Source organism: Columba livia, chromosome 1 (genome assembly GCF_036013475.1).
Source record: "Columba livia isolate bColLiv1 breed racing homer chromosome 1, bColLiv1.pat.W.v2, whole genome shotgun sequence".
In the NCBI taxonomy this organism is placed as follows: Eukaryota; Metazoa; Chordata; class Aves; order Columbiformes; family Columbidae; genus Columba; species Columba livia.
The window spans coordinates 174,644,938-174,668,640 of NC_088602.1; the positions used below are offsets into that span (position 1 = coordinate 174,644,938).

Consider the following 23,703-nt stretch of genomic DNA (forward strand, 5'->3'; position numbering starts at 1 on the left):
CTCAGCTCTTTGAAGGTGTTTCTGAAGCTGGATAAATGGAGTTATCATCAGGGTTATCCAGCCTCTCCGGTCAGCTCCAAGCAAAGAACTTCAGCCTTGGTACATCCAATACTCAGGTCTCTTGACTGGTCTCTTCTTCAATCGATCACTGAATAAAATTAGGAACAACCAAGTGATGTGTATAAATCTGTTACAGAAATTTATTTTTGTGACTATGTATTGCACCATTTTCTTTCACTTCTTTATTATAGGTTATTGCAATTTGCATATATTTTCTCTCAAAAATTAATTTGAGATTAATGTCACACGTTGCTCATATTTAATAACAATGCACTCATTGCCAGTCAGCTGTGTCCGGCTCCGCAGAATTCCAAATTGCTGCCATAAATTAACTGGATAATAGAATCTATTTTGTAGCTTACAAGATGAAGATATTTCTCTAGGCATTTGTTGGCATGCGTTGTGGTTCTCATGGAAAAGCACAGTATGTGGAAAATAATGAAGAAATCAAGATTCAATTAATACTGAATTTTTAAAAATGCCACTGCTAATATTAATACAAACAGTATCATTAAGGTCTGGTAGGATCAAAAGGAGATCTGCCTCCCTAGAAACACTCCCAGCACTGGGACTGCTACCGAGTTAATAGTCTATGATACAACCTATTCATGCTCCTAGATTAGTCTGTCAAAGACAATTAATCAAAATACAAAAAGCCTTTTCTTCTCAAAATAGAAACATATACACAGTTAATGTGATAGTTGTATCACTGAAATTTTACAGGAGTTTTCTTCCTATATTTTGCTGAAGTTACAGGTGGAGGACTGGGACATAAGGCCTGGCTAGGCAAATTTGCCAAGTATGGAAGGTCATGTGAAGGAAAAAAACAGAAATCCACTTCTGTTTACAGGAATTTATTAAAACCACACACATCTGTTCAGCAAAAATGCAGATATTTACAGACAAGACATTTATTTATGCACCTTTTGTCCTTTGGAGTACGTTTTACAAATGCATTTGCAATAAACATGCATGGCTATGTTCTGCCATCATTTGAACATGTGTAATCTCATTGATTTTAATGGTACTGTTTCAGCATTGCTGAGGGCAAAGTTGTGAACTGTTTAGGGATCTCACTTTTGAAGATAATTGAAAACATCTTTGAATGGAAGGAAAGAGGATTTTCTATTAGGAACTTTTAAAATACAAAAATATTCATCATAGTGTGTAGATGGTTTTATTATTGCTTCCTTTCTTATGCAAAGCAAATTTATAGGCACTTTCCATAAAGAGGAACCAGAATGCAGTCATATTTTTTTGGAAGTAATAATTGAGACGATTATTTCTTTTGATGCTCACTCAGAGATAGTGTTTCCCCATTGGCAGTTGACTTACACAAATTTGATGGACAGAGTTTTACTTCACCCTCTCTTAAAAGATCAGGTGAACATTTATGAATCAGTTATTTGACTGCATTTACTCCTGATCACACTTGATTAATTTAACTGGAAAAGACCCAGAAGTCAGGGGCTAGGCTGTGGGAGGCTGCAGCAGGGCTGTGCTTTCCTGGCACGTCCTTCCCTGGCACTGAATTTGCAGTCCCATCCGCCCTGGGGTCCCTGGCATGGTGGCAGTGCCTGGTGTGTGGCCGGGAGCTGGAGGCAAGGGCTGCTCCGTGTCCCATGGGCAGCTCCATCCTCCATCCTCCACCAGCAGCATCACCATATCCACCTTGTCTTGCCATCAAGTCGTGCTCCTCTAGGAGGGAGACCTTAAAACACTGGACTTTTATTTTGGATTTTGCAGTGAAAATCAATTTTGCAATGTCAGAAATACCCTTGGACTGAAAATCATGGATCCTGTCTCTCTGTGGCAGAGAAGTTGGACTGTGAACATAGGTGGGGCAAGTGCCAGTTTCTACATCCAAATAAATTATGTGGGTGAAGCGTGACTTTGCTGATTATTTTATATTCAGTTACAGTCTCAGAAGTTCATGTTCTTTGTCTGAGAGTTTTGGGGGGTGAAGAGAGAACTATAATAGAGGGTTTGATCCTGCCAAACTTTTAAGTGAGCCTTCTCCTTTTCAAAGGTGCTGCATTCCCACTGTCTCAACATTTTTTTTGGTGCTGGTTCTTTGGTGACAGACAGTCTTACTGCCTCTGAATACCTGTCACTGCCATGCAAAGCCAGTCAGCATGCAGTTCAACCTCCTTCCTTGCCTTTTTTTACCCAGCAGGGAAGCACAATGGGAGAGGCTTGGAGACAATACAAAATTGTAGTTGAGGCATTTGTTTCTTATTACATTCGCCCTTCCCAGAAATGCGAGTGGCAGCTTGCCATGAATTAGGTCTGCTCAATAATTCAGCCCCCTCATAATCAGAAGACAGCAGTAAGAGCCATGATGGATAAGGGTCTCATGTCAGATGTCAATGTTAGGTCTCTCCAGTCTATCACCAGCCATTGTGATAATCGATCATGATGTTCTACTTACCTGCCTACTGTCACTGGCAAGCAGTAAGGGACTGGCATTAAACTGACAGTTAATTTCCTGGATGTAGAACCCTCATCAGCTGAGTCCTGCAGAGATATGTCATTTTGTTTGTCTTATGCCAGAGCTGACCAAAGGCAACATAGGAATGTTGGGTCAAACTTTGTCACCTTCACTGTAGAAAGTGCAACTCCCTTACAAATGCAGAGAAATTCAGCTGAAGATTAACAGAGCTCTGTAGTTTTGATAATGGACAAAGACGGTGAATTTCCCAAAAATATCACCGTGTGTGTGAATATCAGAATTGTTCTCCAGTGTTCTTCAAGGTTTGTATCAACACAGTCACAGCATTTCCCAAGTCAGGATACCTGGTCTGGGAAAAGAGTTTTGTCAGATCATGAAACTACAAGTAACTGGCTTAAGGTCTTTGGTATCTTAAACCTCCTGCTTTTGCTGGATGTGACTTTTAATTTTATTTCTTTAGGAAGAAAAAACACAGGAAGCACAACTGACAAAGCTAACCAGGGAAGATGCACAGACAAGTGCAACTCCAAACACTTTTAAAATTAACACAGTGGTGATGGGCACCTTTCACTGCTAAGGGCCACAGGCTCTAGTGACTGGAAGACCAAGTTCTCATCAGTGATGCTTTCTTCCTGGGCTCAGGAAGATCCCCCCAAGTCTGCTTGCTGATAACTTGAGTGCTACAATGGCTACTGTCTGCCTCCCCAGTCTGGTATACCTCTATCCTTGAATGCCTTGAAGAGATCAGCTTGGGCTACCTGCCCAAAACCAGCCATTGGGTAACTACTTGATGAAGGTAAGTTTTGGACATTTCCAAAAAATGAAGGACAACAGTGTTTAGCCACTCTTTCAGTCACATGAACCTGTTCCAAGAACTTATAGCTGGTGTTCCTTGTGGAAATTTCTCTGGTTTATGCTTTTATTTTAATCTCTCATAGACTTAAAGCTTTCTGGAATTGAAGTTGAACAGATATCCCTAGAAGACTCACACATTTGGCTATTAGATGGCCTGGCTAGAAATGAGAACTCCAGCTTGCAAAACTTCTTGAGATTTCCACAGTTGTTTTAGTTACACTGATAATCAAAAAGATTGTTGAAATTTATCACAAAAATACATGAGGGAAAATAAAGTGTTTGGTAAGGCAAGCGATTCATTCACTCACATAGCAAAGGGAATCAAACTCAGGAGATGCTTGGTCTTGTGTGTTAATACTATCTGTCTGTTTCTTCTTTTAATCAGAAATATAATTCTGAACCCCAAAACCTTTCTAACAAAAGTTTCAACTACAGATATAGATTTCCTTGAAAAGTTTTGGTTTCGATGAAACAGCATTTTCTGGTGAAAAACATTTAATTGAAAAGTCCCCATCCAGCTTTTGTTTTGACATCCTCTTCAAGCACTACAGGTTTGTAGGCAGTGAATCAGAAAGAAACAATGAGGCAAGTATTTTATTTTGTCTTTAATTTTATTCAAGCTACAAAAAACAGTTACATATGACAGTAATTATATATTTGGCATCATTCTGAATGACAAGCCATAGCTTGGTTTAATTATATTTTATTTTTTTACTTGCTTCATCTGGACAGTTGTTTAGAAAAGATCTACTTTGCTTTCCTTTTTCTGCATTTTAAATCAATGAAAACAAAACTAAACAGAAAATATTCTGAAGAAGGTGGTGTTAATGCAGGTATTTGTGTGTTTCAGTAGAGGAGGCATTCCTGCCCACATTGCTTTACACAGAGGATACAAGTGTCAGTGTGATGTGACTCATAGGGGTGCAACATCTGCCTGGACTTTTTGGTGCACTTGCCTGCCTTCATAGAGCAGGGGGAGGAGTGACACTGCCCCATGGCCTCACCCTCCCCAGTGCAGGTAGTGAGCAGTGCTCACCTTCTGTGGGTGCTGAGACATCCTCACTTCAACCACTCACAGGGACTGAGCCTGCTGGCATCACTGGTCTCAAGCCACAGTCCACCTGTTGCCTGTGAAACTTCAGGAGGTGGATGGCAGCACATCCTCAGAAATGTGTTTCAACAGGACTTTCAATAACGTTTTCAGAAAAAAAGAAAAAAAGGTGTCGTGGTGAGTCTAAGTGGTAGTTGATAAAAACCTGGTGATTTGATGTTTGTCTATCAATCCTTCACATTTATAAATGTACTAGAAAGCTGGCAACTTGACTCAATCCCATTCATGTTTATACCTGCTGTCTGGTGCTGGCGTTTTATCTAGTTTCACCTAACATTCAACTGAAATCTTTCAGGAATGTTACTATTCAACATCTTCCTTATTTGGAATGGTTCTTATCCTTATACGTTTGTTTGTTTGTTTGTTTGTTTGTTTAATTTCATTGAATGAAACTGTCCCCAGCAGTATGAATCAGTAGGATGAGGGAAGAGGATATCCCACTAATTATACCTGCTTATCTTCTGAACAGCACTGGGCAGCTCTTCTTACTGTGGTTTCCTCTTTGTCTTGGAAAATTCCCTTTTGGAGGGATGCTGTGTGCAGACATTTTCAGAAAATGCTGTCAGCACAACTGTGGTAGAGCTGCAGGAGGAAGAGAGGTGGCCAAGGGGGCCTGGTAGGGGCCCAGGACACTTTTGGTAAAACAGTTGCTTCATAGAGTTGCAATATCAGCAGTAAGACTACTGTCAACTATGATTCAGATTCAGATTCAGAGTGGAGTATTTTTGCTGAAGTGTTTGCATAGAGATGTTGAAATATGAGCTCAGAGGGTGTTTCAATTGCCTGCACAGAGACTTCTCATGTTACCTGAGATGCTACAAGGAATCTGAGACATCAACAATGAGGTGGCAGATACGACACAGGATGTCCCAGTGCAGTACATGGAGATATGGAAGAACACACCAGAGCACCTGCTCTGGCACACAGCACCTATCAGCAACCCAGACATGCCCAAGGTTGTTTAACTTTCCAATTCAGACAAAATATTCTAGAAAATAATATGGTTTGCAGAGAACTAGACTCTTAATGGCATGGAATGGTACTGGCTGTATTGACAAGATCTCCATTATGGAGACCTTAGACACCCAGCTTCTATGCAGATGACTGAATGCAGATACTTCAGTCTTCCAGTCCTCATCCAATTTAGAAAAGAGAGAAACCAAAATCTGTGCACATCAAAAGTACTCTGACACATTGATCCAAGCTGCTGCCAGAAGCCTCCTCTACAGGAGGAGTTGCTAGAATTGCTATTGACTCCATTGTGTCTCATAGGCAGATTCTTACCAGAGCATTTTAAATTCAATTCAATTGAATAAATCCAGTAAAATTAACTCCCTGCAAACATTAGATTTAGGATGGTCTTTTTGGCCTAATGCCATCAGTATGTGTTGAACCAGTCTTTTTTTTTCAGTATTTCCCAAACACTGCATGAGGAGTTTGACAAAACAGTCCAAACCTCCCCTGGTGCAACCTGAGGCCATTTCCTCGTCTTAACACTTCCTACCTGAGAAAAGAGACCAACACCCTCCATGCTACAACCTCCTTTCAGGTAGTTCTAGAGAGCAATAAGGTCTCCCCTCAAATGATGAAAATAAAGCACCTAGTGGTCTTCAGAACTAGTCTAGGACTGTTTTGGCACCTTGTTGCCAAAAGCGTATCTCCTTCCAGGTGCATTTTGCACACACCAACACAACAAACATTGCCAGGATTTCTTTGAGAACGGTACCTTTTTTCCAAAATGGGCAATTACTGGCAACCACTGAGGACTACCTGGAGGACTACAGGACTCCTAACCTGGGATTTCTGGGTAGGTTGTCTTTCTTCCAGCTTAAGAACTAGATTATGTCCCTCTGCTACCCTCATCTTTGCTCAGCTGCTTCATGCCTTTTCTCCTCTATCATCTGCTTGTCCTTGGTAGTGCTGCAGTCTGAACTAGCACAGTGTTTTTTAAAACAAGTCTTTGTTTTGGAAGTAGAAGAGGGGATTGAGTCCAAGCAGTTCCAGGAAGCACAGGCTTGTTTTGAGTCTGTGATGGCAAAAAGCTAATGCCCTGTGAAGTAATAAAAGGGTATTTTAAAGAAGCTCGTCACGGCTGGACTGTAAGCTGATTTATGAAGGCAGGCACCAAGTGACTGTGTAACTGTTGGGGCCAGGGCAAAGCAAATTTTCAACATTTGTTGTTGGTCTTGTGTTTATTCACAAGAAACTAGTCTAAGCAGAAGCACTGTGCTAATAGAGTGTTTAAATGGATTTGAGAGGGAGTTCAGAATTCCTGTATAATTCAAAGGCATGCAAAGGAAGAAAACCTGCCAGTACTCTGAGAGCTGGTATAAAGTTCAGCAAACAGTGAATATGCTCAGAAAAGGAGAAGTAAAAAACATTGTTTAGCAGCTGTTGCTTCTGCTGCAGTGACATCTTTTCCTTATAATGTTCTTGCACTGGCTGAGCCCATGGCTTTTGCACATGATGAGGGGTCATGGTGCCTGTTTATAAACATCTGTACGGGGTGATACAGGTTTCTGTGATTCAGGCAGTGGAAAACAGCTGTGCTACATATCCAAATGATAGCTGAGCTCCCCTTTGTCAAGGTGAAAATTACTCTAAAAGGAACAGGGCAACACAGAAACCAGACTTAATTTCAGCAGTGCTACCTAGTTTGTTTACCCTACACGGAGGTTGTTTACTACATTTTGTGTTACTTTAACACACAGCAACTCAAGGCTTGAACAGTTGGGTGTCCTATATGTGCTTCAGATGCATTGGACAAAAATACGATGCTCGTTCCATGGAGCCTGAAGTCCATGCATGTGTTGGTTCTGGGCGCATCTGGGCCCTTGTCCAGCCAGGCCAGATATGTGAGCCAGTTGCAGGCAAGAAGTTGTAAAGCTGCTGTAGCACACATCAGGGCTGTGTTTCATGTGGGGCAATGTCATGCCAATGGGGTGTCTAGTCCTGTGCTGGCAGGCAGAGGTAGTCTGGCTGGGTTTATACCCACCCATGTAACATAATCCTTGATGAAAAGTGGTCTGGGCACACTGCTATCCTTCCTTTACAAGTTGCTCACAGTTTCAAAGTGCTCCTGAACCAGTGTGAAAACATCAAATCTAAGGCTTATTATTTTGAGAATGAGGAGCCCTTGGAGACAAGCTATGTAGGCAGATGACAGGCACCCTACCTTTGCTTTGTGCAAGTGGAGTGGAAAAAGAGATCTGCAAGGAGACACTACCCAGCTTAGGGCAGCTTAGATTGCCTGCTAGTGGGAGCAGAGCTCCCCAAGCAACACCTTACCCACTGCTCACCATCACTTTTCCCCTCACGTTTTAGGGCAATGAGGTGAGGTGAGCTGGGTTGCTGGAGAAGAACATTCCTCCAGCCATGGAGCAGACTCCATGTGCCAGAGAGGCCACCCCGGCCACCCTTGTATGCCCTCACCTAAAACACCACAGTGCAGAGTTGCACAGAGATGATCACTTGTCTCTCCATCCCACATAGTTGCTTCTAGGCCCCAAAGAGGAACGTCTCATCTCCCCTCTTTTTCCATTAGCCTCCCCCTGCTCACAAAGGGCTGATGCTCCCCGTGGTGGGGCCCAGCAGAGCCTGGGGGGTGTGCAGGCAGTGGATAGGGTGAAAGGGCAAATGGCAAGGTGCCACCATGCTGCCACCACTGCCTGCCATCCTGTTCTGCAGTTACAGTTTCTACTGCCTGCTTCTTTGGAAGGGAAAACTGATGACTCGTGGCTTTGCAGGATTATTTCTTAAAGAGAGCAGTCACTCCTGCTTTGGCAAAATGTATCCTACCATTCTCACTGGTCTTTCCAAAAGACACTTGAAAGACAAGGCTATCAACTGCAAGAACTGCTGGAGTGCTTAAAAAAAAAAAGCTCTACTTTTTACTCAGTGCAAACATAATCTTTTCTTGCAGCCTTGCCCTACCCTCCAAACTATCAGACATCTCCTGACTTTTTTCATCAGGTCCACAGCCTGCTTTTTGGATCTGCAAGATTAGCATCTCTGGCATAAACATCCAAAAGTGAACCAGGCAGGTGCAGTTTATGGCAATCTCAGCTGCGAAGTTTCTGGCCCTGCAGCAGTGGAACGACCTCAATTCTCACTATGTTCTGATTGCAGCATTAAACATACTCTTTTTTTTGCAATGAGGCCTTTTCCAAAGGAATGACTCCATAATAAATAATGAATACATCAATTAAAAGATTGCATGCATACATGAAAATCATAGCACAGAGCACTGAAAGGAAATATTGTTGACTGGAAAATCTTTTGCTGCACGAGTCAGCTACCCAGATAACGGATCCTTATAAGTATGTAGGACAAATAGCTATATGAACCATCTGGGACTCACTCAGCAGTGGGGAAAAGACTGTTAGACTTGCAAGATCAGCATGCAAGAGTGACTGCTGTAAGGCTGCTTTGCGGATAAAACAAAGGCTTTAGCATTTAAGCTATTAATAGTTTTCAGCTAGTCAAAATGTTGCAAAATGCACTTATTGCACCAGACCATGAATTCTAAAATTGTTAGATATTTTTCTAGATTGCGGTTTCATAATAGGTTTAAGCTGATCCATATTCACTATGTCTCTCATGTGGCAGCATTAGAGTCTGTGAAGTCCCTGGCTGAGCCACATCTGGCTGAGAATTAACCAGGTATAACACCCAGCAAAACTCCATTTCAGCTGATAATTCTCTGACTTAGTTCATCCAGCAGTTGCAGAGACACTGCTGCTGGAACAAGAGGGCACAAGCAGCTGGAATCAGGTCTTTTGGGGTCAGCCTTTGCTTAGGCCGATTTATGCTGATTGTGAGAGCTTTATCTAACTTTGCTGGATGCTTTCTTCACCTTAGTATTACAACTGAATGAAAAAATACTTAAAAGCAGTGATGATTTTAATCAATTATCAAATGTTCTATTTCAGTATAAATCTAATGTGTGATTTCTTCTAAGTGGAAAAATGCCTGTTACTTTCCACCTCAAAAAAGGTGGCAAAAAACAATAAAATAATTAATGATTTTACAATCAGGCGGGTGTGACTTTGTACATTGCCCCCATAAGGTTGCAGTTTTCCATTACATACTGATATGTTTAACAATGGCTAAGTAAATGCCTGGCTAGGTAAAGTCACAGCTCCTTAGCAGAACCCCTTGTGCCTCATTCTAATTTGGCTCAGTCTGAGAAGCAGACCAAAGACATTACTGTTTGGAAACACTGAAGATAACTTGCTTTTGGAAAACCAGGACTAAGATTCAACTCCAGATGAAGGAACCTGCCTGAGGGTGTGAGTATGCAGGAGCCTGCGTGAGCACTGGGTGTCCAGGCTGTCTTTCCAGGTAGGAGAGATGGACAATTCGGTTCAATTGCCTGCAGGAAGGAGTTGCCATCTAGGACACCCAGGGTGCAGTGACCTCCTGATGGGGCCAATGGCTGTAACAGAGGACCTTCAGGGTCTTATACAGCAGAATTAGAAACCTGTGCTCACATAGTTGAATCCTCTCACTAGCCCACGGCCAGCTTTGATCAGCTGGCTGCCCACCATGAGCAGGTTCAGCTGCCCACATGTGAGTATCTAGTGCCATTCAAAAGGCTTTCAAGCACCCAGGACACCTGCATGGGCCTGGCAGATGTGACATATGACTTCTAGGAAACCTCTTCCTACTGCTGGAGCAGCAAAGCAAGGGCAGGTGAGATTTCAGTCAGTGCTGGATGCCTGCTTTAAGGCAGCAAAGGGGACTCCCAGAGCTGGCTTCCCCTCCATTCACAAGTTGTCATAAGAATACCATCATGCTGGACTGGGTTTTGGCATTGCAGCTCACATTCAGAGACCTCTTGCATTGCATTTGTGGTATAAGATGCTTCTTGGTGCCAGCCAGGCCATCACAATCAATTTGTTAGGAAATAGCAATCAGTAGGTGATGTTAATCACACATTAACGATCAGTACATAAATTAGTTGCTGCTTTGCTAGGCTTGAAAATAATCAGGCCTTGCCAGGCTAGGATTCTGTAGTCCTGCACTCCAGGGTAATACCCGGACTTGAGCAAGGCCATTAGATTGAATAATGAGGTCCAATTAGAGATGTCACAGAATTCACCTCCTAGCAGACTTTTAGCCAGGAAGGCTGGTCTGCGAGCCAAACCACCCTCTTCCTGCAAAGGTCAGTGTGTATCCCCGGTGACTCGTAATTTTGTCTTGACTGATGGTCCTTCCAAAAATATTTCAACAGCTGGAAAAGCTGAACATCTGGCCATGAAAACTTTCCTGAGAGTGTTGCCTTCTGGAAGCAATAAAGATGGACCGAAAGTAATGCAAATGCTCTGCTCTCTTTAACAAATTGCTCTTTCCAAATGATTGAGCATGTTACTTGCTGTCTTCATTTTGGAATTAGGTGGTTCTCACTAAGGCATATTTATGTAAGACACTGAAATATTGAAAAAATCTTACTGATTTCAAATTTACAAATATGAAGCAACAGATCTAATGGAGTGATGAAAACACGGAGCAGCATGTGCCGTGCAGTGTTTATCCACTGCGCTCTGAACTGCTCTCTCCAAGGCAGGCCAGTGCGAAACACAAATTCAGGTCACCTTTGGAAGGAGGTGTGATTGCATAGTACATAGAGTTGAAAAAAAGGGGCTAGTTAGTAGAAATACACCTTTACCAGGGAAGGCTAACGATTAGCTCACAAATTAATCAAAGTAGGTTTAAGTCAACCACGAACCAATAAACTGAGATGAAAGCACCGAGGAGAGAAATTGGCCGAGCAGAATTAATTGGCCTGTGCGATTCAGATGTGCTTACAAGCCTAGGAAATCTCTAACAAAGCAAAGCTCAAAGCTACCAAAATTTAGTTAGCACAGGTTTTTTTATGCTTTCTGCCCTTTGCAAAATGCCTTAAAGGCCAATCACGGGACATTCACTATACCTTAATATAAAAGAGAAATGTTGATTGTATTTCTGTGAGTTTATTGATCACCTTTTTTTCAGATCCTCTTTTCATGGAGATGAAGCAGAGGGAGAGGGAATGTATCATCCAAAATATTGTATCTTCTATCTCTTGTATGACTACTTGTGGATATAGATTCTCCAATCACGGTGTTATTCCAGACTGGAAACTGATTTTTAAAGTGGCTCAGTATGCTTTGATGTTTATAATCTCAGTTATTTCCATCAATATACAATATTGTCAATAACAACGTGCATAGGGATCTGTGGAGCTGCAGGTATTAGACAGTCCCTGCATAGCTTCAGAGTACAGCTACGGGATTGTTTATTCTTTCAGATATCCAGCTTTACAAACTCACTGTAGGTTTTCTGTCATTTGCTCACTTGGTAAATATTACAAGGGATTATAGAGGGACAAAAAGTTGTCCCAATATCCAAGCACAGGACACATATAAGAGGTCCCAGATCTCAACACTTAGACTAAATTACTGTCCTTGCTCACTCTGTGGTTTTGGATGACCTGTGACTGTGTCTAAACTCCAGAAATTCTGAAGCAGAACATTAAATATCTTGTATATTGTCAGTGTTAATTCGTCTACAGAACTGTATTCTGTTCAATTTACTCACTGAAATCAGAAGCACTTTTTGGATGTAGTGCACATTTGCCATTGTCCTAATTTGAAGTCTAATCATCTGGAAGACACATTCTTCGGTTTAGTGAACAAACTCTTTTTTTTTGAAAGATAAAAATTAAAGTTAAAAAATGAAAATTATGGCAGTAGTGCCACAAGGGAGCACTGATGCAGCCTCATACAGCAGCAAAGGAACTTAAAAAAGTCAGTAGTCACTCCAGCCACACCTCTAAAGGAGCAGAACTACCTGTTTTGAAAGCAGCTCCAATTATAATGTTCACCCTTAAAGCTCCCATCACAAAGGTTATTTGATTATACCATTATTTACACGGTATGGGAAGTTCCAGCCAGGGCCAGGGGACAGGGCTGCCAGAGTGTCAACCACAGCATGAGCTGTGCCTTGCCTTCCTTCATTCTCAGTGGCTTGGGATGGTAATTGACAGCAATGAATCGTATTCACCTTTAATTACAGGTTTATTTTTTGGGTAGCAGAATTAACAATAATTCCAATCCTGCAATTAAATCCTGAATCATTTATTCCTGCTGTTGTTTATTTCTCATTCAACATACAAATGTCTTTTTTCTCCAAACCTAGGGACTTCAAAATTCAGGGCTTTTTTTCCCATGTGAACCTTTCTTTACAGCATTCTTTGGATTTTTTTGCCTATGCTAGCCTGAGTCTATACTATCACGAGTCTATACTAGCACACATGCACAATTTTCTCAACAGAATTCAGAAAACTTATTTTATATTGAGGGAAAAAAAAAGATAGGTTCAATGTATCAGATAAACAAAATGTTCTTCATACCAAATGTTCCAGGACTTGGACATCAGTGTTAGGAAAGGTTATGAGCAGGCACTGTTTCAGCATTATTAATAATGAGATCCCCACTAGATGGAAGAGAACATCTCTAGGACTGAAAATGAAGACTAAAAGATAAGGAGAAAATCTGTCAGGACAAGGAGTTAAACTGTTAGGAAAGATGCAGAGGAAATTCTAGCTGGTCTTAAGATTTTCTTTAGGAACTAATTGCCTTATGCTGATTACACTAACACTTATGAGTTTAGCTGAGCATATTCATGTTATAAACACACTTCTCCCAATTGTTCCAGTCTGATGGCTGCAGACTGACCTCTACTTTGCACTTTTTCTTGTGAAGTTGAATGGTAGTGTAATACATTATGCATGGTGCTGTGAATCCAGATTTCTGAATCCTCTCATGATAGGGAACACTGTGAGTGTTAGATTTGCTGACTTGAAAAGCGAAGGGAGATATGTGTCACTACAGGTATTCTTTGATGGAAAATAGTGCTAGAGCACACACTCAGTCTTGATTATGCCCATTTTATGCTTGTTAAAGGGCCTGATTTTTTTTTATTTCTGAATTTGAAATTGCTGCTGTTCATTTGGTGCTGGGTGGAAGATGCAAGACAACATCAGAGGCACCTGACATGTCGAGGGAAGAACGAGCATGGGGAAACGCAGGCAGGAGAGCCTGAAGTGCATCTTCCATGCACTGCTCCAGCCTAGGGCAGAAGAGGCTGTCTGATGTTTAATCCTGCCACTGGCTCCATTATGCTCAGTGGTGAGGCAGAGATGCTGTTTGTGAAGAACTGCGCGGTGCTGAGTTGGGGATGACACTGTTTTTCTGGTCGAGTGTGAAAGGAATGAAGGGAGCTTTATGTCTAATATTACCTTGGACTGATTTAGTTCGTCTCCAAAACTGGCTGAATGTTTCTTCTTACTACTCACTATTTGTGCTGTGTGGGGAGCTGCATAGTCACTCTGTGCTTTCCCTCTTGTGACCGGGTAACAAACATTTATGAGAAGCATTTCATTTCAGGCATGAATTCTTAGATGAATGATCATTCATGCTAAAACTAGCAATGCTCACAAGGACAAAACAAATGTGCAGGGATTGTCCAAATAGCTTACAATAAGAAATATCATTAATTGGAATAAACCAAACTTTGCACTTTTATTGGTTAAAAATTTATATTAAATACATTTTTTCTGCCACACAACCATACTACCCTGAAATGATTTATGTACTAAGTGATTGATATTTATCTCTTTCTTACAAAAATGATTTATGATTTGTATAGCAACAGCAGTACTATTCCAGGTACTAAAATGTGGGGCTCAGCCTACATGTGCTTTTGATTTGGAATTCTTAAATAACATTTGTTGCATCTAGGCTAGTAGAATTACACTGTTTTAGAAACATTAGAGCATTATACTAGGCAGAGGACAGTCTGGTAGTTCCTGGAGGCAGTCTTGCCCTCCAGGCTGGCTCTGTTATGCACGCTCCCATTATTTTCAGTGGAGTGGCAGCTAAAGGAGACTGTGCAGCATGTCTCAAGGCCATGTAAGGGTCATCACTTCACAGCACTAAAGCAGTTAAGTATTCATTTATAGCCCACTTAAACCATAAGTATTCCCAGATCAGACATATAACATTTTTAGCAGTGTACTGTATTCCTCTTCATAGATTATGCTCTTTACTTTTAAATACCTCAGGCTGCATTTTCAGACAGTATCAAATTGTCCTGTAAAACTGTAAGGACGTGAGTACACTTACAGACATCATTTTGCACACCCACAGAAACACACACGTTTTCCCTCGTGCAAATAGGATGCTTTTGTAAATAGGATCCGAATCAGCCTCTCTCCTCGCTGCAGAGGAAGCCCAAGGTGGATGTTGCTGCTGTCTCAAGTGCCTCAGCTGACTGCCTGAAGTTACATACTATAAGTTTAATCTTCAAAGCACACAAAAATAACTTACAAACACAGTGCAGGGAGTCTGAAGCCTTGCAGAACGAGTGCCCAGAAACACCTTTGCAGGCTTCTGCACAGAGGAGATAGGAGAGCAAGCTACAGATTTTATTAATCGGAAATCATCCTCCTGGATGTTTGAGCCTCATGGAAACCATGTCAGGTTCATCCAGAGGGTCTACAATTGCTGGAGAGAGTGCCTTGGCACCCACTGTGGTGTAGAGATATAAATACTGTCCTGGATTTGGAAATGTATATGTGTGTAGATCATCCTGCAGGAGCACCAAGGAACTGAAGCCACAGCAGCATCTGCAACCCAATTCCTCTTGGCAAGGAGCCTGACAATTTTTGTAGCTTGACAAGAGCATATATTCAGATGTGATATTTTAAGAGTCAGTCTTTCCTAAGGACAGCACTGACATTAACCTCTTGCCTGCATACAACTCACCCAGTCTTGTGGACGAATTTAGCCCCAATGTGCAGTGGCCTGCTCACTCTGACATACTTGTCTTTATATTAACACTATGAACCTGCCTGCACTAAAATATACCTGCTTCTGTGTAGCAGCCCATTTAATTAAAGTGATCCACAAACGGCACCTTACTAAGGAAGATCTGCTCAAAGCCTATGTGATGCTTCAGCTGAACTTTTCTACCTCTTTGTCATAATCTGATACAGCATGCTTATCTCTTTAAATCCCAAATTTCACAGGCAAAATCAAGCACAAGTTCTTTGGCCTCAGGTTCTAGGCACAGGGCTTGAAAACTTTTTGCAAACTCTTGCATAGTGTCACCAAATCCCTTTGATTGTGTGGTAGTGCCTCCAGCTACAGAGCTCTTGACTCCCTTGGGGAAAGGGTAGTAGAGCTGACAGGCTGTGCAGGCTTTGAAGGGATGTCCTGCTGCCCCATAGGTTCAGGTGTGTGGTAAGTTCCTCTGTAGAGGAAACGTCACTGCCCTGGGCCCAGTGCAAGTGGAGCGCTGAAGTCTGTGGCCAAATGGAAAAAACTGAAACATCCCAACTCGAATTTTGAGCCTACATGGAGGATATTAACACTTTGAGTGCCTGCTCCACTATGATGCCTCACTTTGATAAAAACATCATGGGCATATTCTTGTGGCCAGCTCTCTCTGATCTTCTTGCATGGTCCCTTTAAATCACCATTTAGCTTAATGTCTTTATCTGTCCGTATTATATTTGTCTAACTGGATTATAGTGAAGGACAGAGACAGGCAGAACACAAACTGTAAAGACTGAACAAGACATGTCTTCTTCTGGTGGCCAGTTTCCTCAGATAACCCTGCTGAATCATTTACTCGGGATTTTTTCAAAGCAGCGCAGACTACTCAAAATAAACTAGACCTCATTAGCCCTTTTGCCCTTTATATCTCTGCAAAACTTTGACATGTTACTTATTTTGATTTTTCTGCTTTCAGTTTCAGTATAGTTTATGATAACAAGGAATACACAAAACAGTTCACAGTGATCAGCAGGTTAATGGGCTTTAACATCTGCTCTTTACTGTACTGTGCTACTGTGTGTTAAGAACCTCAGACAAAGAGGCAAAGCATACAAAATACCCTGTCCCATCTGAGGTGGAATAGTGATCTTAAATTCAGAAAAATCCATCAGATTATGGTAGAGTGAACACTCACAATTACATTGCTATAGTAGGGATGGCTGCAAGTTTTTATTAAAGCTTTACTTGCAAATCATCTCTCTGCCTCGAAAAGCTGCTTGAGGAATAAATCTGCAGTTTAGATTTTGCTCATTTATTTATGAAGTTGAGAAATATTCAAGCACTCCTCCTTGTTCCCCCAGGAAGAAATGTGAATAAAATGTCTCCTCTCTCAGTTTATTTTTGAGCATACAGCAATGGCCACGGGCTGTTTTCAGATCTTAAAAGTAATTACATGAAGTCAAAGAAGGACATTCATCAGGGCCACAGTCAACTCAACAAGACTGGCTGGAACCTCTGGTGATGGAGAGGTGACAGCAGATCACACGGAGGGGTGGCTGTACCCCTTTCCTGTCCCTTTGCTGCCGTGCTTCCTTACACAGCCCTCGCTGGCCACTGACAGAGTCAGGGTTGCAGGTCTGGGGAGCTTTTGGTCTCTGCTGACACAGCTGATCCCACAGGCTTAAGGTAGGGTACGGGCAAAGCAAAAAGGAGGTACAAAGCAAAACTGGAGCACTGAGGAGAGAATTTTCCTGAGAAAATCTCAGTGTTTCTGCATGGGCAGAATTGGTGCTCATTACTTGCAAGCATGAGACAGGATGAAGTAATTGTCATGCCGGGAACACATAATATTGAGCCTACAGCTCTTATTCCTTTGCAGATTTTCTTGGTTTTTCACAATATACTTTTTTGTAAGATTGCTGATTACTATCAAAGAATAGCGAGAATTATACAACAGTGGAAGCTACAGCCAGACACTGCCTGGTGAAGAAAAGACATCTGAATTAGTGGCCTTTTGATTGAATCTGGGCTGTACCTAATAATTTTTTTAATGGTTTGGGCAAAAAGAAGTGAGAAATCAGAATGTTTACAACCATCAAACCATAAACCTATTATAATTCTATATCTAAACCATGAATTCTTCCTCAGCACACAAAATCACTATTGATTAGTTAATTGATACAAAATGAAACCTTTTTTTAATAAAAATGTGGCTTCCTCTTTGATTCTCCTGGGGTTCACCAGTTGTCTTTAAGACATTAAATGCCATGCAAATAATACAAGCTTGGTGATATTTTCTCCTTTCTCTTTCATATCCAAAGAAAGATTGCTACATAATTTATCTTCCCTTGTCATGCCTGTTTCCTAGAGTGTGCTTCCTTGGTGAGCTGAAAGCCTTGATTCCTGACACAGCATCGCTTCTAACCTTTCTTAAAGTGACCTGTACTGTAGAGTGTTCTGAACCCAACTTCATGACCAGCTCTGTTTTCCCCTTCACTATTTGTTATATTACTTAGGTCTGACCAAGATTATGTTTATATTTTCATCAGGTTTTGTGCACAAAATATAACATGCCTTGTGAGCCATGTGTTGTCTTCTTCTACCTTTATGCTGATGCCATATAAATAAACGCTTGCACATGTACATACAAGTCCAGTATTAAGCCAAAATAATATCATCCTTAATTATAGATGTGAATGTAGTTCTCAAAGATCACCCCTGTATTTTTTCTAGTCAATTATTAAATAGTTTAATTTTGAAGAAAAGGGTCACATTTCACACATTACCTTCCTGAACTGACTCAATAAATGTTTTATCAGATGTAGGGTTTTTAAGAGAATAGCTTTTCAAAGATGAGTGTGAACTGCCTTTGTGTTTTTTTGCTGGGTCTGTTTTTCCTGCCAAGAGCAGATGTCCAGCATTCACTTTCTATTTCACCTTCATCTCCATTTTTTACTTATTAACAAAATACACTCAAGAGCCTTGCCAAATTCTTTTAAAGCCTCATCCCTTGGATGTACCCGCTGAACCCTCCCCACTTTCTAAATTAGGTGTTTATAGTGGCCTTCAGCTTGAAATGCAAGTAAATAAGATCTGAGGGCTGATCCTATTTGGCATCGGGGAAGACCCAGAGGCAAGACTCATGCTGGAAATCTCATAGGCATCACAAGCTGGGGCTTGTGAAGGAGATGAGGGTCAGGCACATTTTTTTGTCATTATGGACAACTTCTGCTTGGTTCTGAGGGGAACATTTTATTTTCTTTTCTATATTAAATGTTTTGTGGTTGCTAAAGCTAAACAACCTTTTTGAAGAAAGAATGAAAACAAGGCATTCTTATTTTATTAGTTAAATTGTCATAGATTTTCTAAGTTGTCTCTATGAGTTGCAAAACACTATGTTATGAAAAGTAAGTCATTTTAATCCATGTTAAGTGGTAGCTGATTATAATGATTTTTTAAATAATTAGAGTCAGCATTATATTGGCCAGGTATTTTGTCTAAGCTACTATGTCATATGAGAATGTTGTATTATGCACTGGCAATTTTTCTATCACAAAGTAATATAGGAAGTAGCAAAACTAATAAACAAAGCCTTCCATTTGGCTGGAATGTGAGAAGCCACAGTAACATACAAATGGTTTGAAGCTAAAATTATTTTTTTTTCTTTAAATAATTTTTTATTTAAAAAACTATTGTTTTAATGGGAACTTTTTTTTTTAAGATTGCTATGATTTTATGAAAAAAAAGTGTCAAAATGGCCTTTGCCTGGCAAGCAGTGATGCTGACAGAACCAGTCAGCCTGGTTTCCCTTGCAGGTGCCCATGAGGGCTCGAGCACCATCCTGCTCAGCTGAAGGTCCTGAATGGAAGGAGTTGTCAGCAGAGCAGCCCCATCACCCACCACACTCCATCACAGCCCATACCTGCCCTGCAAAGCACAGAAATGCCTCCTGAGGCAGGACCTTGTTTTGTGAAGACAGTTGCAGACAATGGGTGGCAAGCCCAGCAGATATCAGAATATCAAAAATTTGGGGGAAGTAGTGGAACATAAAGAGATTTGAGGGTTTTAGACATAATAGAAGTCAGGCATAATATAGCGATATTAAAAGCTGACATGGGACAATCATCCCCCTCTGCCAGAGACATAGGCAAAGCTAATTCACTTATCTGTGTGCACTGTGAAGCACACAGCCTGTGCTTCAAAGTCAAGGAATTCATTTCAAATGGGCACATTTCCACCTGTGCTGAGCACCTGGTACTGAGGCTGTACCAGTGCACACCACTGTGCCCAGTGGTACACAGTGGGCTGGTAATGGCCAGGCACACACACACGCTGTTACACTGCAGCTGATGCACCATGGACCCTACTTAAAATACACCCTTCAACATTCAGAAAATGTGAAAGGAGTAGAGCAGCTGAAACCCAGTAGTTCTGGTTTATATGAGCCACGTTCTTTACTTGTACTGATCTCACTGTGATGAGCATATTTATACTACTGGCTGTTGAAAACCCTAAATTTTTCCAGACTTTAGACTGCTGCCATGGAAAACATTCACAGTGTGCTATGGGGAAGAAGAGCACTGGCTCCAGACCTGTTGACACAATCAAAGCCCTCCTTCCAAAACAGGCCAGTGAGAGGGCTGGCACAAGCTGGAGGTGGCCACAGGCTATTTTAAGGTAAGGATCAGATCAGCCTGAGTTCTGGGAACTTGAAGCAGGCTGAAACTCTCCTTCTCCTGTCTTTCCCCTTGCGTGAACTGCAGCTCAGCAAAACCCAGAACCAAGGAACATGACGGACAGGGTGCCCTGGTGACAGATAACCTACAGATGTACATTCCTTCTCAGTATGAATGGCTTTTAAAGTGGTTTTGCTAGTTGTGTAAACATAGGCACTGAGGACACTGGGATATTAAACTGTGGATGAGTATAATATCAGCACGGGATTTATTCCATATTTCTGTCTTCAGCACACTCACACTGTACATTTATAATACTCCATTTCCCAGAGATTTATATCTATCAGTAGCTAAAAGCTCTTCCTGAGTTCTACCAACTTTTGTTTTCATCAATAATCTGGTTCACTATAAAAACAATGTGTTTCAGCCATGTTGTTCCTTATCTTTTATTTCTTGAAACTACAGGACCACAGAGCTAATATCCTGGACTTGTTACAATTCTACCTTGGTAAACAGTGGGAAAGTAAAGGCTGTAGATCTCATTTCTATCACAGAACTATTTCTAATTGAGAAGAATTGTGGAATAACAGCGTGACAATGCCTTTTCTCTTATAAAGGCATGTGCATCTGGCAAGTTCCACCTTTAATCTTAGTCCACCATTTGCTTGCTCTGCAGCAAGGCACAGTATAAAAGTAGCTGCAGAGAAGGTGTAGTATATGGTTCTCACCTTGAAGGTAGAAGAAATGTGCAATCGTTGTCCATTATAAGTGGAAAGTCAGTTCTCAGGTCCGTGTGAGATGTTATTTGGACAGAACTAATGGACATCCCCCTGGGCAGCTCTCCCTGAGGCGGTGACCCAGCAGTGAGGAGTGGGGCAGGAGCACCAGCAGCTCCCCCGGCTCTTGCTTCCAAACACCACCCCAGGAAAAGGAGGCAGTGCAAACGGCTACTGTGACTGGATATTTGGCTGGGAGAGGTCGAGTGAATCTGCCACACTGGGCCCTGAGAAAGAAATCTGTTTTGAAAGCATTGATAGCCACCGGCAATCAGGAAAGGAGCAGACTTTTAGCAGGCAGAATAGTCCACTGAAGGCAGCCAACACTTCTAGCCCCATAGGCATTTGTAACCAGGCTATATTTTTCTTTTTTATTGCAGTCAGTGGTGAAGGAAAATACAAAACTCTTATATTCCTTTGCAAGTGATGTGCACAATTCCTTTCTCAGAACAATGAAAAGAACAATGCAGCACCTGTGGCCATTCGTGGCTGCAGGGGACTAATTAACCCCATGGATTAAGTGGTCTGCTTTGACACCTAGGCTGCTCTGTTTTGCTGCAGTCAATCAGCATAACATACAAAATGTGTAAGGTCTGCTTATAAATGTTCCTTTTTTGCTATACTCAAAAGGGGAAGGATGCTTTCTGACACATCACCAAGCAAATGAGTTTTCCGAGACCTTCCTCTGCAGCCCTGGAAGTGCCAGACCTCTCCATTTCCCCCACAGCTGCATTAACTGACCATTTTTTCTCAATTAGGGAGAAGAAATCAAATGGCATAGTCTGTTCCATGTGCAATGGACTGAGAAATATCACATTATTTATTCTGGATTAACTGAATAAGGCTGGAATGATTCATTTCTTTTCAGTCTGCTTTGACAATGCAATTTGTTACGTGGCGTTTGATTCTACAAGCTAGAATTAAGCCAGGGAAATGCAGGGTATCAGAAACTGTCTGCAAGTGAGTCCAGTGCCCATGAAGGACTTGGCATCCTGAAGCCCCATAGGCCCTGAACTGGCCCTATACACCCCAGTGAGCTGCTGGACCAGTAAGCCTGCAACAGTGGAGTGTGAGCCATGCCCCCTTATTTTGTGAGTGGATGAGCACTATTGCCACATGATACTTTTTATGGGTGTTTCTGTAATTATTGCCACCTATAGCACCAGTTAGCAGAGATTTCAATGCTGCAGAAACCTATCTGCCAAGTGTGCACCTAAATAAATGCTGGTCCCGTTAGTCCAAAGCAATTCATCAGGCAATGGAACAGGCTGCCCAGGGAAGTGGTTGAGTCACCATCCCTGGAGGTGTTTAAAAGAGGTACAGATAAGGTTCTTAGGGACATGGTTTAGTGCCAAATTTAGGTTAATGGTTGGACTTGATGATCTTGAGGGTCTCTTCCAACAAAAATGATTCTGTGATCAATGGATGAAGCAGTAAACAAAGGTTCAGGAGACCTGGCTAATATTTTGAACCTTGCCCTCAGGCAGGCTCATTGTCATACCTGTCAGCTTGGCCCTGTCTTCCACATCAACTTTGAAGATGCTATGGACAGGACCATCCCTGGGAAGTGTCTGTATGGCTTCTGGCACACCCTCCTCTTCTTTCCAGGCTCAGCTGTGCACATCTGTGTCCTTCCACAACGCATAATCATTGAAATAGTCTTTTATATATTGTAGATGCAGTAGGGGAGAAAGCTTGGTCAATTTTTTTCTCTGACTTCACTTCCTCAATCTATTCCAAGGTATAGCGTTGGTGCGGAAAAATCATACTCATGACAGGGAACTGCACTTTATATAACTTAAATAATTTCATAATTCTTTCATGTTTTGCTTGAAAATGTTGAGCAAAAATATTGAGCTCAAAAACACTGTATCTTTTGTTCTTTATACTTGGATTTTCTGCCGTCTAATGCAGTTGAAGTTAATCCATGCTAAGTGCTTTGAGCCAAATTTTGCATGGATTTACATGGCAAAAATCAAGTGACTTTCAAATGGTGCAGGATTCACTTCATTGTCTCTTTTAAAATGTACTCTACTTAGGCAGTATTACTAAGTGTACTACAAGAGATTGATGGCAGTTACTAGGACCAGACACAGCTCAGGCAAGCACTGAACTTCCTTATTTTTATTCCATCTTAAAATATCTTCTTACTGAAAACAAAAAGCTGTGTGAGACCCTGGTATGTCACCTGGCCATCCATGTTGGCCCAAGTCAACTCACCCATGTGTAAACCATTGCTGACACACACATGCTCATTTGACCCTGCACTTCTTATAGAATTACTTCCTGCTTTTCCAAACCATTTCTCCCATTTGTTATGCTCGTACTGAAGTCCAGAGTTTGCCTTCAAAGGGCTTGCAATCCTCCTGGCACCACACCAGCTATCCATTAGTACAACTTCTCTTTTTCACAGTATCTCAAGCACTGTAAAAAATTCTGATGTGCCCTTGTGGACCTTGGACAGACCTCTGGACTCCCATTTGGTACACTTTTTTGACTTGACACTAAACCTCTGATAATTAATTATTGAGAGCTGTGTTTCAATAATTTGGGCAGAAACTTTCCAGTTGCTCCAAGAACACGTTCCTATAGCCTGCTTTTAAAACTGCCGGGGGAAATACAGGGTCAAAACTACACTCATGTTATCTGACATCTTATGATTTTCTCTTTTCCATCAGACTTTTGGTGCTGTCTGGGATGAAAATAAGGTCACTTCGGTAGGTTTTGTTCTTGAGAAATCCATATCAGTTTTGTCTTCTTAGTGCTTATAGATAGTTTGTTACTCTGTTATCTCCAGGAATTAAATTTGGGCTGGTAGATCTAAAGCTTATTGAGCTTCATTTTCCCTTTTAAAGTACATGGAACAAGTTTGCTGCTTTCCAGTTTCAGCAATCTATTTTGTCCACTGCAACCTTTCAATGATAAATGTTAATTCATCCGAAACTGCCTT

At 41.5% G+C, this 23,703-nt stretch overlaps 1 long non-coding RNA gene across 1 annotated transcript in view; it reads right to left on the reverse strand.

Moving 5' to 3' along the window:
• The window catches only part of LOC135578149 (uncharacterized), a 72,182-nt gene that overhangs the window by 20,886 nt on the left and 27,593 nt on the right, over positions 1-23,703 (reverse strand). The window contains exon 1 of the long non-coding RNA XR_010469494.1: positions 1-23,703. This exon is cut by the window's right edge and continues 27,593 nt beyond it. This is a non-coding gene — a long non-coding RNA (uncharacterized LOC135578149).